The 12,427-nt window shown below is 46.0% G+C and overlaps 5 non-coding genes across 5 annotated transcripts; all 5 read left to right on the top strand.

Moving 5' to 3' along the window:
* The first annotated feature begins 1,075 nt into the window (after nt 1–1,075).
* Nucleotides 1,076–1,266, top strand: LOC130314829 (U2 spliceosomal RNA). The gene has a single exon (XR_008862449.1). It is a non-coding gene; the product is annotated as a U2 spliceosomal RNA (small nuclear RNA).
* A 2,091-nt stretch (nt 1,267–3,357) lies between these two features.
* On the top strand, nt 3,358–3,548 carry LOC130314828 (U2 spliceosomal RNA). The gene has a single exon (XR_008862448.1). It is a non-coding gene; the product is annotated as a U2 spliceosomal RNA (small nuclear RNA).
* Nucleotides 3,549–7,183: 3,635 nt separating this feature from the next.
* Nucleotides 7,184–7,376, top strand: LOC130314902 (U2 spliceosomal RNA). Its single transcript, XR_008862511.1, has one exon. It is a non-coding gene; the product is annotated as a U2 spliceosomal RNA (small nuclear RNA).
* A 2,090-nt stretch (nt 7,377–9,466) lies between these two features.
* Nucleotides 9,467–9,657, top strand: LOC130314827 (U2 spliceosomal RNA). The gene has a single exon (XR_008862447.1). It is a non-coding gene; the product is annotated as a U2 spliceosomal RNA (small nuclear RNA).
* Nucleotides 9,658–11,745: 2,088 nt separating this feature from the next.
* Nucleotides 11,746–11,936, top strand: LOC130314826 (U2 spliceosomal RNA). The gene has a single exon (XR_008862446.1). It is a non-coding gene; the product is annotated as a U2 spliceosomal RNA (small nuclear RNA).
* Nucleotides 11,937–12,427: the final 491 nt, after the last annotated feature.

The raw sequence follows: 12,427 nt of genomic DNA, 5'->3' as shown, positions 1-12,427 counted from the left end.
GTATGCATTAGACGAAAAAAAAGAAGAAAAAGAAGAATAATACGCCCAGAAAAGAGGCGAAAAGGAGAAAAACGTAAAAAAACGTGAAAAAAAAGTAAGAGGAAGAGAAGGGAAAAAAAGGTGGAAATGGGTTTAAAAGTGATTTCGGCGGAGAAATATATATATATATATATATATATATATATATATATATATATATATACGCGCACACTCACACATATATATAAACGTATTCTCCGTTGAGATATTGCAGCCGCTGCTGTGTCCAGGCCCAGGAGCCTTAGCACTGTGCTGTGATGTCACTCAATACCACTGACATCACTAGGTGTAAACAACATCTCTCCTTTGCTGTGTATGTGACTATGGAGCTGTTTGGTGATGTCGTCTATTATGGCCTTCATAGAAGCAACAGGAGATTGTTGCATCCATCTAGAACCCTCAGAACTACAGTGCTATGATGTCACTCACTTCCACAGGCCTTGCAGAGTGTAAACAACAACAACCCAGCTTTGTTGTGTATGTAACCATAGGGATTTGTGATGTCACCTAGAACCTTCACAGCAGCGACAGCTTTATGAGGAGCATCAGCACTGCTCTGCCTGAGCAGAACCATCACCGCCATAGGTTGTCAAATAACCCGGGTTTAACCCACACAGGTAAGTCCAATGGGGTGCAGGCATGTCCTCTATGCTTACAGCTTCCCGTGGGTGTTGGTTTGATACCGTTTGGGGACAGCCAAGGAGGCATCTGCAGGCAACAAAGGTAGGTGTGTGCTTGTGTGTGTGTTTCCTATGCAGATCCTAAGCCCAGTGTCACATGCAAGTAGGAGGAGTAAGAAGGGTTCCTGGCAAATCCGGGTTATGGATTGCATTTAAAAAGGCCCCGTGGGAGTGCAATGGGCCCCTGTCTTGCTGCTTAGCAATAATGGTATGGGTTTAGGTTCTGCTGTGTGTACTGGTGGTTGACTGCCCCCCAGCCCAGAGTGTGCATGGAAAATTGTCTGGCAGCCTCCCTGACAGCAAGCAGTGATAGTGCCCATGAAGGGCACCTTGTTGGGCCCGCCCCTTTCACGGTTATCGCTTCTCGGCCTTTTGGCTAAGATCAAGTGTAGTATCTGTTCTTATCAGTTTAATATCTGATACGTCCCCTATCTGGGGACCATATATTAAATGGATTTTTGAGAACGGGGGCCGATTTCGAAGCTTGCTTCCGTCGCCCTATGCATTGACCCGATATGGCAGTATCTTCGGGTACAGTGCACCACCCCCTTACAGGGTTAAAAAGAAAGATTCCTACTTTCATTGCTACCTGCTTGCTGGCTAGCCAGCTAGCCAGCCCTGTGGGCCTTGCTGCTGCTGCAGCCAAAAAACAAAAGGTGGTGCTGCTGCTGCTTCTGCTGCTTCTGCTTCTGCTTGTGTCTGGCCGCTGTTGGAGCGTCCAGGCACAGGACTTCTGCTGCTGCTGACTAAATGGCCTCCTTAATTGGATCATTTGAGTAGCCAGCACACCTGTGCAGGTAGGGCATGACATGATAGGCAGCTGCCTTGATAGCGGGTGGGTGCTGAATGTTCCTAATTGACAAAATAAGATTAATGCTTATGAAGAAATATAAAATCTCATCCCTTCCCCAATATCGCGCCACACCCCTACCCCTTAATTCCCTGGTTGAACTTGATGGACATATGTCTTTTTTCGACCGTACTAACTATGTAACTATGTAACATAACATGGGGGGGGGGGGGGTCTCCTGGCTGTTCACACAGGTGTGTCATTGCTGTACATTGACCATGCATTGCTTCTGTGGTATTGCAAAGGCAAAGACAAATGCTTCCAGCCATCCATTGCACTAATGGATTGGTCATCAGCTGGCTGTCTATGTCCCGCATCAATATAGACCAAAGTACAGAGGGTTAGGCTATGCTATTGTGCACCTACCTGATGCATCAGAAGGTGCGAGGCCCTTGCTAAATTCTGTGCACAGACTTTGAGATCTATACTTTAGACTGTATCTAAACCTGCTCCAACATGGACTGACATTCTGGCCTACTTTCAGCCGATGCGACTTGTCTGTCGCTGAACAGTCGCTTTTTATGTATTCAGCACCTATGTATAATGTTGTAAAAATGCTCTAGAAGCTAAAGTCGCAGAAATGTCACACATATTTGGCCTGCAACTTTCTGTGCGACAAATTCAGACAGGAAAAATCAGTATAAATCCTTAGAAAATTATCCCCCAGTGTCTCCATCTGCTGGCGGTATTGAATAAGCATTGCTGCACTGATGGGGTATGCATTAGACGAAAAAAAAGAAGAAAAAGAAGAATAATACGCCCAGAAAAGAGGCGAAAAGGAGAAAAACGTAAAAAAACGTGAAAAAAAAGTAAGAGGAAGAGAAGGGAAAAAAAGGTGGAAATGGGTTTAAAAGTGATTTCGGCGGAGAAATATATATATATATATATATATATATATATATATATATATATATACGCGCACACACACACATATATATAAACGTATTCTCCGTTGAGATATTGCAGCCGCTGCTGTGTCCAGGCCCAGGAGCCTTAGCACTGTGCTGTGATGTCACTCAATACCACTGACATCACTAGGTGTAAACAACATCTCTCCTTTGCTGTGTATGTGACTATGGAGCTGTTTGGTGATGTCGTCTATTATGGCCTTCATAGAAGCAACAGGAGATTGTTGCATCCATCTAGAACCCTCAGAACTACAGTGCTATGATGTCACTCACTTCCACAGGCCTTGCAGAGTGTAAACAACAACAACCCAGCTTTGTTGTGTATGTAACCATAGGGATTTGTGATGTCACCTAGAACCTTCACAGCAGCGACAGCTTTATGAGGAGCATCAGCACTGCTCTGCCTGAGCAGAACCATCACCGCCATAGGTTGTCAAATAACCCGGGTTTAACCCACACAGGTAAGTCCAATGGGGTGCAGGCATGTCCTCTATGCTTACAGCTTCCCGTGGGTGTTGGTTTGATACCGTTTGGGGACAGCCAAGGAGGCATCTGCAGGCAACAAAGGTAGGTGTGTGCTTGTGTGTGTGTTTCCTATGCAGATCCTAAGCCCAGTGTCACATGCAAGTAGGAGGAGTAAGAAGGGTTCCTGGCAAATCCGGGTTATGGATTGCATTTAAAAAGGCCCCGTGGGAGTGCAATGGGCCCCTGTCTTGCTGCTTAGCAATAATGGTATGGGTTTAGGTTCTGCTGTGTGTACTGGTGGTTGACTGCCCCCCAGCCCAGAGTGTGCATGGAAAATTGTCTGGCAGCCTCCCTGACAGCAAGCAGTGATAGTGCCCATGAAGGGCACCTTGTTGGGCCCGCCCCTTTCACGGTTATCGCTTCTCGGCCTTTTGGCTAAGATCAAGTGTAGTATCTGTTCTTATCAGTTTAATATCTGATACGTCCCCTATCTGGGGACCATATATTAAATGGATTTTTGAGAACGGGGGCCGATTTCGAAGCTTGCTTCCGTCGCCCTATGCATTGACCCGATATGGCAGTATCTTCGGGTACAGTGCACCACCCCCTTACAGGGTTAAAAAGAAAGATTCCTACTTTCATTGCTACCTGCTTGCTGGCTAGCCAGCTAGCCAGCCCTGTGGGCCTTGCTGCTGCTGCAGCCAAAAAACAAAAGGTGGTGCTGCTGCTGCTTCTGCTGCTTCTGCTTCTGCTTGTGTCTGGCCGCTGTTGGAGCGTCCAGGCACAGGACTTCTGCTGCTGCTGACTAAATGGCCTCCTTAATTGGATCATTTGAGTAGCCAGCACACCTGTGCAGGTAGGGCATGACATGATAGGCAGCTGCCTTGATAGCGGGTGGGTGCTGAATGTTCCTAATTGACAAAATAAGATTAATGCTTATGAAGAAATATAAAATCTCATCCCTTCCCCAATATCGCGCCACACCCCTACCCCTTAATTCCCTGGTTGAACTTGATGGACATATGTCTTTTTTCGACCGTACTAACTATGTAACTATGTAACATAACATGGGGGGGGGGGGGGTCTCCTGGCTGTTCACACAGGTGTGTCATTGCTGTACATTGACCATGCATTGCTTCTGTGGTATTGCAAAGGCAAAGACAAATGCTTCCAGCCATCCATTGCACTAATGGATTGGTCATCAGCTGGCTGTCTATGTCCCGCATCAATATAGACCAAAGTACAGAGGGTTAGGCTATGCTATTGTGCACCTACCTGATGCATCAGAAGGTGCGAGGCCCTTGCTAAATTCTGTGCACAGACTTTGAGATCTATACTTTAGACTGTATCTAAACCTGCTCCAACATGGACTGACATTCTGGCCTACTTTCAGCCGATGCGACTTGTCTGTCGCTGAACAGTCGCTTTTTATGTATTCAGCACCTATGTATAATGTTGTAAAAATGCTCTAGAAGCTAAAGTCGCAGAAATGTCACACATATTTGGCCTGCAACTTTCTGTGCGACAAATTCAGACAGGAAAAATCAGTATAAATCCTTAGAAAATTATCCCCCAGTGTCTCCATCTGCTGGCGGTATTGAATAAGCATTGCTGCACTGATGGGGTATGCATTAGACGAAAAAAAAGAAGAAAAAGAAGAATAATACGCCCAGAAAAGAGGCGAAAAGGAGAAAAACGTAAAAAAACGTGAAAAAAAAGTAAGAGGAAGAGAAGGGAAAAAAAGGTGGAAATGGGTTTAAAAGTGATTTCGGCGGAGAAATATATATATATATATATATATATATATATATATATACGCGCACACACACACATATATATAAACGTATTCTCCGTTGAGATATTGCAGCCGCTGCTGTGTCCAGGCCCAGGAGCCTTAGCACTGTGCTGTGATGTCACTCAATACCACTGACATCACTAGGTGTAAACAACATCTCTCCTTTGCTGTGTATGTGACTATGGAGCTGTTTGGTGATGTCGTCTATTATGGCCTTCATAGAAGCAACAGGAGATTGTTGCATCCATCTAGAACCCTCAGAACTACAGTGCTATGATGTCACTCACTTCCACAGGCCTTGCAGAGTGTAAACAACAACAACCCAGCTTTGTTGTGTATGTAACCATAGGGATTTGTGATGTCACCTAGAACCTTCACAGCAGCGACAGCTTTATGAGGAGCATCAGCACTGCTCTGCCTGAGCAGAACCATCACCGCCATAGGTTGTCAAATAACCCGGGTTTAACCCACACAGGTAAGTCCAATGGGGTGCAGGCATGTCCTCTATGCTTACAGCTTCCCGTGGGTGTTGGTTTGATACCGTTTGGGGACAGCCAAGGAGGCATCTGCAGGCAACAAAGGTAGGTGTGTGCTTGTGTGTGTGTTTCCTATGCAGATCCTAAGCCCAGTGTCACATGCAAGTAGGAGGAGTAAGAAGGGTTCCTGGCAAATCCGGGTTATGGATTGCATTTAAAAAGGCCCCGTGGGAGTGCAATGGGCCCCTGTCTTGCTGCTTAGCAATAATGGTATGGGTTTAGGTTCTGCTGTGTGTACTGGTGGTTGACTGCCCCCCAGCCCAGAGTGTGCATGGAAAATTGTCTGGCAGCCTCCCTGACAGCAAGCAGTGATAGTGCCCATGAAGGGCACCTTGTTGGGCCCGCCCCTTTCACGGTTATCGCTTCTCGGCCTTTTGGCTAAGATCAAGTGTAGTTCTGCTCACTTGGTCTGGCCAGAGGGTGTCTGGGGTACCCGGCTCCTTTGCCTGGGGGGATCGTCCTTCTTAACGGAGGGACTTCACCCCCCTGCTGCTATCAGGGAGCCGGCTTAGTCCCCAGACAACGGGAGGCGATCCCCACCTACCTACTTCGGTGGGGGAGGTGTCTGGACATCATGGACATGGAGGAAGATTGCGGTTTTTCTTCGGAAGGCGTGCCGCCTTTTGCGAGACTTCGGAATGGAGTTCGTATTTCCCTGCTCGATGTCCGGAAGAAGGAAAGAGGCCTTGTCTTTGTCGTGGAAGAAGTGCTGTTTAAGTTGCTGGAAGTCAAGAGGGAGCAAATCCTATCCATGCTTGAGTTTCCCAGAAGTGGATACTACGACGTGGTGCTGGCTTCTGAAGAGGACTATGAGTCATTTTGGAACATATTGCAGCAAAAGAAGGTATGTCCGGTTTTGGAAGGGGTGGAGATAGTTCCACATTTCCCACGTAGAGAACGATTGGTGACTATAAGGATGTATAGCCCATATACTTCGGAGGAGGATATCGTTACCTTTTTGTCTCGATTCTGTGACAGTGTTCTGCCTAAAGGCAAGGTATTTAATCAATATGGACTATGGACCACCAAGTGGAGGTTCCATGTGAAATTTAAAATGGCAGATGGCAAGTTAGTGATCCCCCCAGGACGGTTTAAAATTGGTTCTGTGAACGGGGATCTGTATTTTTCTGGCATGCAAGATTTTTGCCGCAAATGTAAACAGTACGGTCACAGAAAGGAGGATTGCACGTTTTTGTGGTGTTTCAAGTGTCAAGAGGAGGGTCACGACGTGGAAAATTGTCAAAAGAAAAGGAAATGCCATCTGTGTGGTGAGGAGGGCCATCTGCTTGGCTCGTGTCCTAAGAAAAAGTCTGAGAAAAATTCAGAGAAAAAGGAAGCTGTAAAAAGAAGCAGAGAGGAACCAGCTGAAGTGAAAGAACCAGAAGTGGAGCAGGTTCCAACTAGAAGACCTACAGAGCAGAAGAAGAAGAGAGAGGAGGAAGTGTATGTGCCAGTGCAGTATTTTGGTGTGCTTGGTGGTTTGTTGGAAAATTTGTCGGAAGCAGAAAGAAAAACGTTTGACAAAGATATGATGGATCTAAAGATAGGCTTGAAGAACCGGGAGGAAGAAGCTCGGGATAAAGTCTATTTTTCTTTCAAGGCAGACATGAACCGTTTTGTTGAAACGTATAAAATTCCAGGCTGGTTGGCGTCTCAAGTTAAGAAAGATATAGCAAATGGCAATATCAGTCGAGGACTGATAGACTTTCTAATGGTGTTTGCATGGAGGAAGGGGATGACCTTCTAATTTTGTTTTGCTTAATTAGAAAGTAATGTTTGGTTTTGCTATTTTATGTTGTTTCTTATTTTGTTTTTAAATGTTCTATTTTGTTTCATTAGTGTTTAAGAAAAGAAATAAAAACATGTTACCTGATGATGAACACAAAATTGAGTTCCAAATAAGATCTTGGAACTCTGAGTGAGTTCTGAGGGCTAACTTAAAAAAAAAAATCTGTTCTTATCAGTTTAATATCTGATACGTCCCCTATCTGGGGACCATATATTAAATGGATTTTTGAGAACGGGGGCCGATTTCGAAGCTTGCTTCCGTCGCCCTATGCATTGACCCGATATGGCAGTATCTTCGGGTACAGTGCACCACCCCCTTACAGGGTTAAAAAGAAAGATTCCTACTTTCATTGCTACCTGCTTGCTGGCTAGCCAGCTAGCCAGCCCTGTGGGCCTTGCTGCTGCTGCAGCCAAAAAACAAAAGGTGGTGCTGCTGCTGCTTCTGCTGCTTCTGCTTCTGCTTGTGTCTGGCCGCTGTTGGAGCGTCCAGGCACAGGACTTCTGCTGCTGCTGACTAAATAGCCTCCTTAATTGGATCATTTGAGTAGCCAGCACACCTGTGCAGGTAGGGCATGACATGATAGGCAGCTGCCTTGATAGCGGGTGGGTGCTGAATGTTCCTAATTGACAAAATAAGATTAATGCTTATGAAGAAATATAAAATCTCATCCCTTCCCCAATATCGCGCCACACCCCTACCCCTTAATTCCCTGGTTGAACTTGATGGACATATGTCTTTTTTCGACCGTACTAACTATGTAACTATGTAACATAACATGGGGGGGGGGGGGGGGGGGTCTCCTGGCTGTTCACACAGGTGTGTCATTGCTGTACATTGACCATGCATTGCTTCTGTGGTATTGCAAAGGCAAAGACAAATGCTTCCAGCCATCCATTGCACTAATGGATTGGTCATCAGCTGGCTGTCTATGTCCCGCATCAATATAGACCAAAGTACAGAGGGTTAGGCTATGCTATTGTGCACCTACCTGATGCATCAGAAGGTGCGAGGCCCTTGCTAAATTCTGTGCACAGACTTTGAGATCTATACTTTAGACTGTATCTAAACCTGCTCCAACATGGACTGACATTCTGGCCTACTTTCAGCCGATGCGACTTGTCTGTCGCTGAACAGTCGCTTTTTATGTATTCAGCACCTATGTATAATGTTGTAAAAATGCTCTAGAAGCTAAAGTCGCAGAAATGTCACACATATTTGGCCTGCAACTTTCTGTGCGACAAATTCAGACAGGAAAAATCAGTATAAATCCTTAGAAAATTATCCCCCAGGGTCTCCATCTGCTGGCGGTATTGAATAAGCATTGCTGCACTGATGGGGTATGCATTAGACGAAAAAAAAGAAGAAAAAGAAGAATAATACGCCCAGAAAAGAGGCGAAAAGGAGAAAAACGTAAAAAAACGTGAAAAAAAAGTAAGAGGAAGAGAAGGGAAAAAAAGGTGGAAATGGGTTTAAAAGTGATTTCGGCGGAGAAATATATATATATATATATATATATATATATATATATATACGCGCACACTCACACATATATATAAACGTATTCTCCGTTGAGATATTGCAGCCGCTGCTGTGTCCAGGCCCAGGAGCCTTAGCACTGTGCTGTGATGTCACTCAATACCACTGACATCACTAGGTGTAAACAACATCTCTCCTTTGCTGTGTATGTGACTATGGAGCTGTTTGGTGATGTCGTCTATTATGGCCTTCATAGAAGCAACAGGAGATTGTTGCATCCATCTAGAACCCTCAGAACTACAGTGCTATGATGTCACTCACTTCCACAGGCCTTGCAGAGTGTAAACAACAACAACCCAGCTTTGTTGTGTATGTAACCATAGGGATTTGTGATGTCACCTAGAACCTTCACAGCAGCGACAGCTTTATGAGGAGCATCAGCACTGCTCTGCCTGAGCAGAACCATCACCGCCATAGGTTGTCAAATAACCCGGGTTTAACCCACACAGGTAAGTCCAATGGGGTGCAGGCATGTCCTCTATGCTTACAGCTTCCCGTGGGTGTTGGTTTGATACCGTTTGGGGACAGCCAAGGAGGCATCTGCAGGCAACAAAGGTAGGTGTGTGCTTGTGTGTGTGTTTCCTATGCAGATCCTAAGCCCAGTGTCACATGCAAGTAGGAGGAGTAAGAAGGGTTCCTGGCAAATCCGGGTTATGGATTGCATTTAAAAAGGCCCCGTGGGAGTGCAATGGGCCCCTGTCTTGCTGCTTAGCAATAATGGTATGGGTTTAGGTTCTGCTGTGTGTACTGGTGGTTGACTGCCCCCCAGCCCAGAGTGTGCATGGAAAATTGTCTGGCAGCCTCCCTGACAGCAAGCAGTGATAGTGCCCATGAAGGGCACCTTGTTGGGCCCGCCCCTTTCACGGTTATCGCTTCTCGGCCTTTTGGCTAAGATCAAGTGTAGTATCTGTTCTTATCAGTTTAATATCTGATACGTCCCCTATCTGGGGACCATATATTAAATGGATTTTTGAGAACGGGGGCCGATTTCGAAGCTTGCTTCCGTCGCCCTATGCATTGACCCGATATGGCAGTATCTTCGGGTACAGTGCACCACCCCCTTACAGGGTTAAAAAGAAAGATTCCTACTTTCATTGCTACCTGCTTGCTGGCTAGCCAGCTAGCCAGCCCTGTGGGCCTTGCTGCTGCTGCAGCCAAAAAACAAAAGGTGGTGCTGCTGCTGCTTCTGCTGCTTCTGCTTCTGCTTGTGTCTGGCCGCTGTTGGAGCGTCCAGGCACAGGACTTCTGCTGCTGCTGACTAAATGGCCTCCTTAATTGGATCATTTGAGTAGCCAGCACACCTGTGCAGGTAGGGCATGACATGATAGGCAGCTGCCTTGATAGCGGGTGGGTGCTGAATGTTCCTAATTGACAAAATAAGATTAATGCTTATGAAGAAATATAAAATCTCATCCCTTCCCCAATATCGCGCCACACCCCTACCCCTTAATTCCCTGGTTGAACTTGATGGACATATGTCTTTTTTCGACCGTACTAACTATGTAACTATGTAACATAACATGGGGGGGGGGGGGGGGGTCTCCTGGCTGTTCACACAGGTGTGTCATTGCTGTACATTGACCATGCATTGCTTCTGTGGTATTGCAAAGGCAAAGACAAATGCTTCCAGCCATCCATTGCACTAATGGATTGGTCATCAGCTGGCTGTCTATGTCCCGCATCAATATAGACCAAAGTACAGAGGGTTAGGCTATGCTATTGTGCACCTACCTGATGCATCAGAAGGTGCGAGGCCCTTGCTAAATTCTGTGCACAGACTTTGAGATCTATACTTTAGACTGTATCTAAACCTGCTCCAACATGGACTGACATTCTGGCCTACTTTCAGCCGATGCGACTTGTCTGTCGCTGAACAGTCGCTTTTTATGTATTCAGCACCTATGTATAATGTTGTAAAAATGCTCTAGAAGCTAAAGTCGCAGAAATGTCACACATATTTGGCCTGCAACTTTCTGTGCGACAAATTCAGACAGGAAAAATCAGTATAAATCCTTAGAAAATTATCCCCCAGTGTCTCCATCTGCTGGCGGTATTGAATAAGCATTGCTGCACTGATGGGGTATGCATTAGACGAAAAAAAAGAAGAAAAAGAAGAATAATACGCCCAGAAAAGAGGCGAAAAGGAGAAAAACGTAAAAAAACGTGAAAAAAAAGTAAGAGGAAGAGAAGGGAAAAAAAGGTGGAAATGGGTTTAAAAGTGATTTCGGCGGAGAAATATATATATATATATATATATATATATATATATATACGCGCACACACACACATATATATATAAACGTATTCTCCGTTGAGATATTGCAGCCGCTGCTGTGTCCAGGCCCAGGAGCCTTAGCACTGTGCTGTGATGTCACTCAATACCACTGACATCACTAGGTGTAAACAACATCTCTCCTTTGCTGTGTATGTGACTATGGAGCTGTTTGGTGATGTCGTCTATTATGGCCTTCATAGAAGCAACAGGAGATTGTTGCATCCATCTAGAACCCTCAGAACTACAGTGCTATGATGTCACTCACTTCCACAGGCCTTGCAGAGTGTAAACAACAACAACCCAGCTTTGTTGTGTATGTAACCATAGGGATTTGTGATGTCACCTAGAACCTTCACAGCAGCGACAGCTTTATGAGGAGCATCAGCACTGCTCTGCCTGAGCAGAACCATCACCGCCATAGGTTGTCAAATAACCCGGGTTTAACCCACACAGGTAAGTCCAATGGGGTGCAGGCATGTCCTCTATGCTTACAGCTTCCCGTGGGTGTTGGTTTGATACCGTTTGGGGACAGCCAAGGAGGCATCTGCAGGCAACAAAGGTAGGTGTGTGCTTGTGTGTGTGTTTCCTATGCAGATCCTAAGCCCAGTGTCACATGCAAGTAGGAGGAGTAAGAAGGGTTCCTGGCAAATCCGGGTTATGGATTGCATTTAAAAAGGCCCCGTGGGAGTGCAATGGGCCCCTGTCTTGCTGCTTAGCAATAATGGTATGGGTTTAGGTTCTGCTGTGTGTACTGGTGGTTGACTGCCCCCCAGCCCAGAGTGTGCATGGAAAATTGTCTGGCAGCCTCCCTGACAGCAAGCAGTGATAGTGCCCATGAAGGGCACCTTGTTGGGCCCGCCCCTTTCACGGTTATCGCTTCTCGGCCTTTTGGCTAAGATCAAGTGTAGTATCTGTTCTTATCAGTTTAATATCTGATACGTCCCCTATCTGGGGACCATATATTAAATGGATTTTTGAGAACGGGGGCCGATTTCGAAGCTTGCTTCCGTCGCCCTATGCATTGACCCGATATGGCAGTATCTTCGGGTACAGTGCACCACCCCCTTACAGGGTTAAAAAGAAAGATTCCTACTTTCATTGCTACCTGCTTGCTGGCTAGCCAGCTAGCCAGCCCTGTGGGCCTTGCTGCTGCTGCAGCCAAAAAACAAAAGGTGGTGCTGCTGCTGCTTCTGCTGCTTCTGCTTCTGCTTGTGTCTGGCCGCTGTTGGAGCGTCCAGGCACAGGACTTCTGCTGCTGCTGACTAAATGGCCTCCTTAATTGGATCATTTGAGTAGCCAGCACACCTGTGCAGGTAGGGCATGACATGATAGGCAGCTGCCTTGATAGCGGGTGGGTGCTGAATGTTCCTAATTGACAAAATAAGATTAATGCTTATGAAGAAATATAAAATCTCATCCCTTCCCCAATATCGCGCCACACCCCTACCCCTTAATTCCCTGGTTGAACTTGATGGACATATGTCTTTTTTCGACCGTACTAACTATGTAACTATGTAACATAACATGGGGGGGGGGGGTCTCCTGGCTGTTCAC

This window comes from Hyla sarda, unplaced genomic scaffold (assembly GCF_029499605.1).
Source record: "Hyla sarda isolate aHylSar1 unplaced genomic scaffold, aHylSar1.hap1 scaffold_185, whole genome shotgun sequence".
In the NCBI taxonomy this organism is placed as follows: domain Eukaryota; kingdom Metazoa; phylum Chordata; class Amphibia; order Anura; family Hylidae; genus Hyla; species Hyla sarda.
The sequence above is the reverse complement of the archived record's forward strand: the minus strand, read 5'-3'. Positions and strand labels throughout refer to the sequence as shown.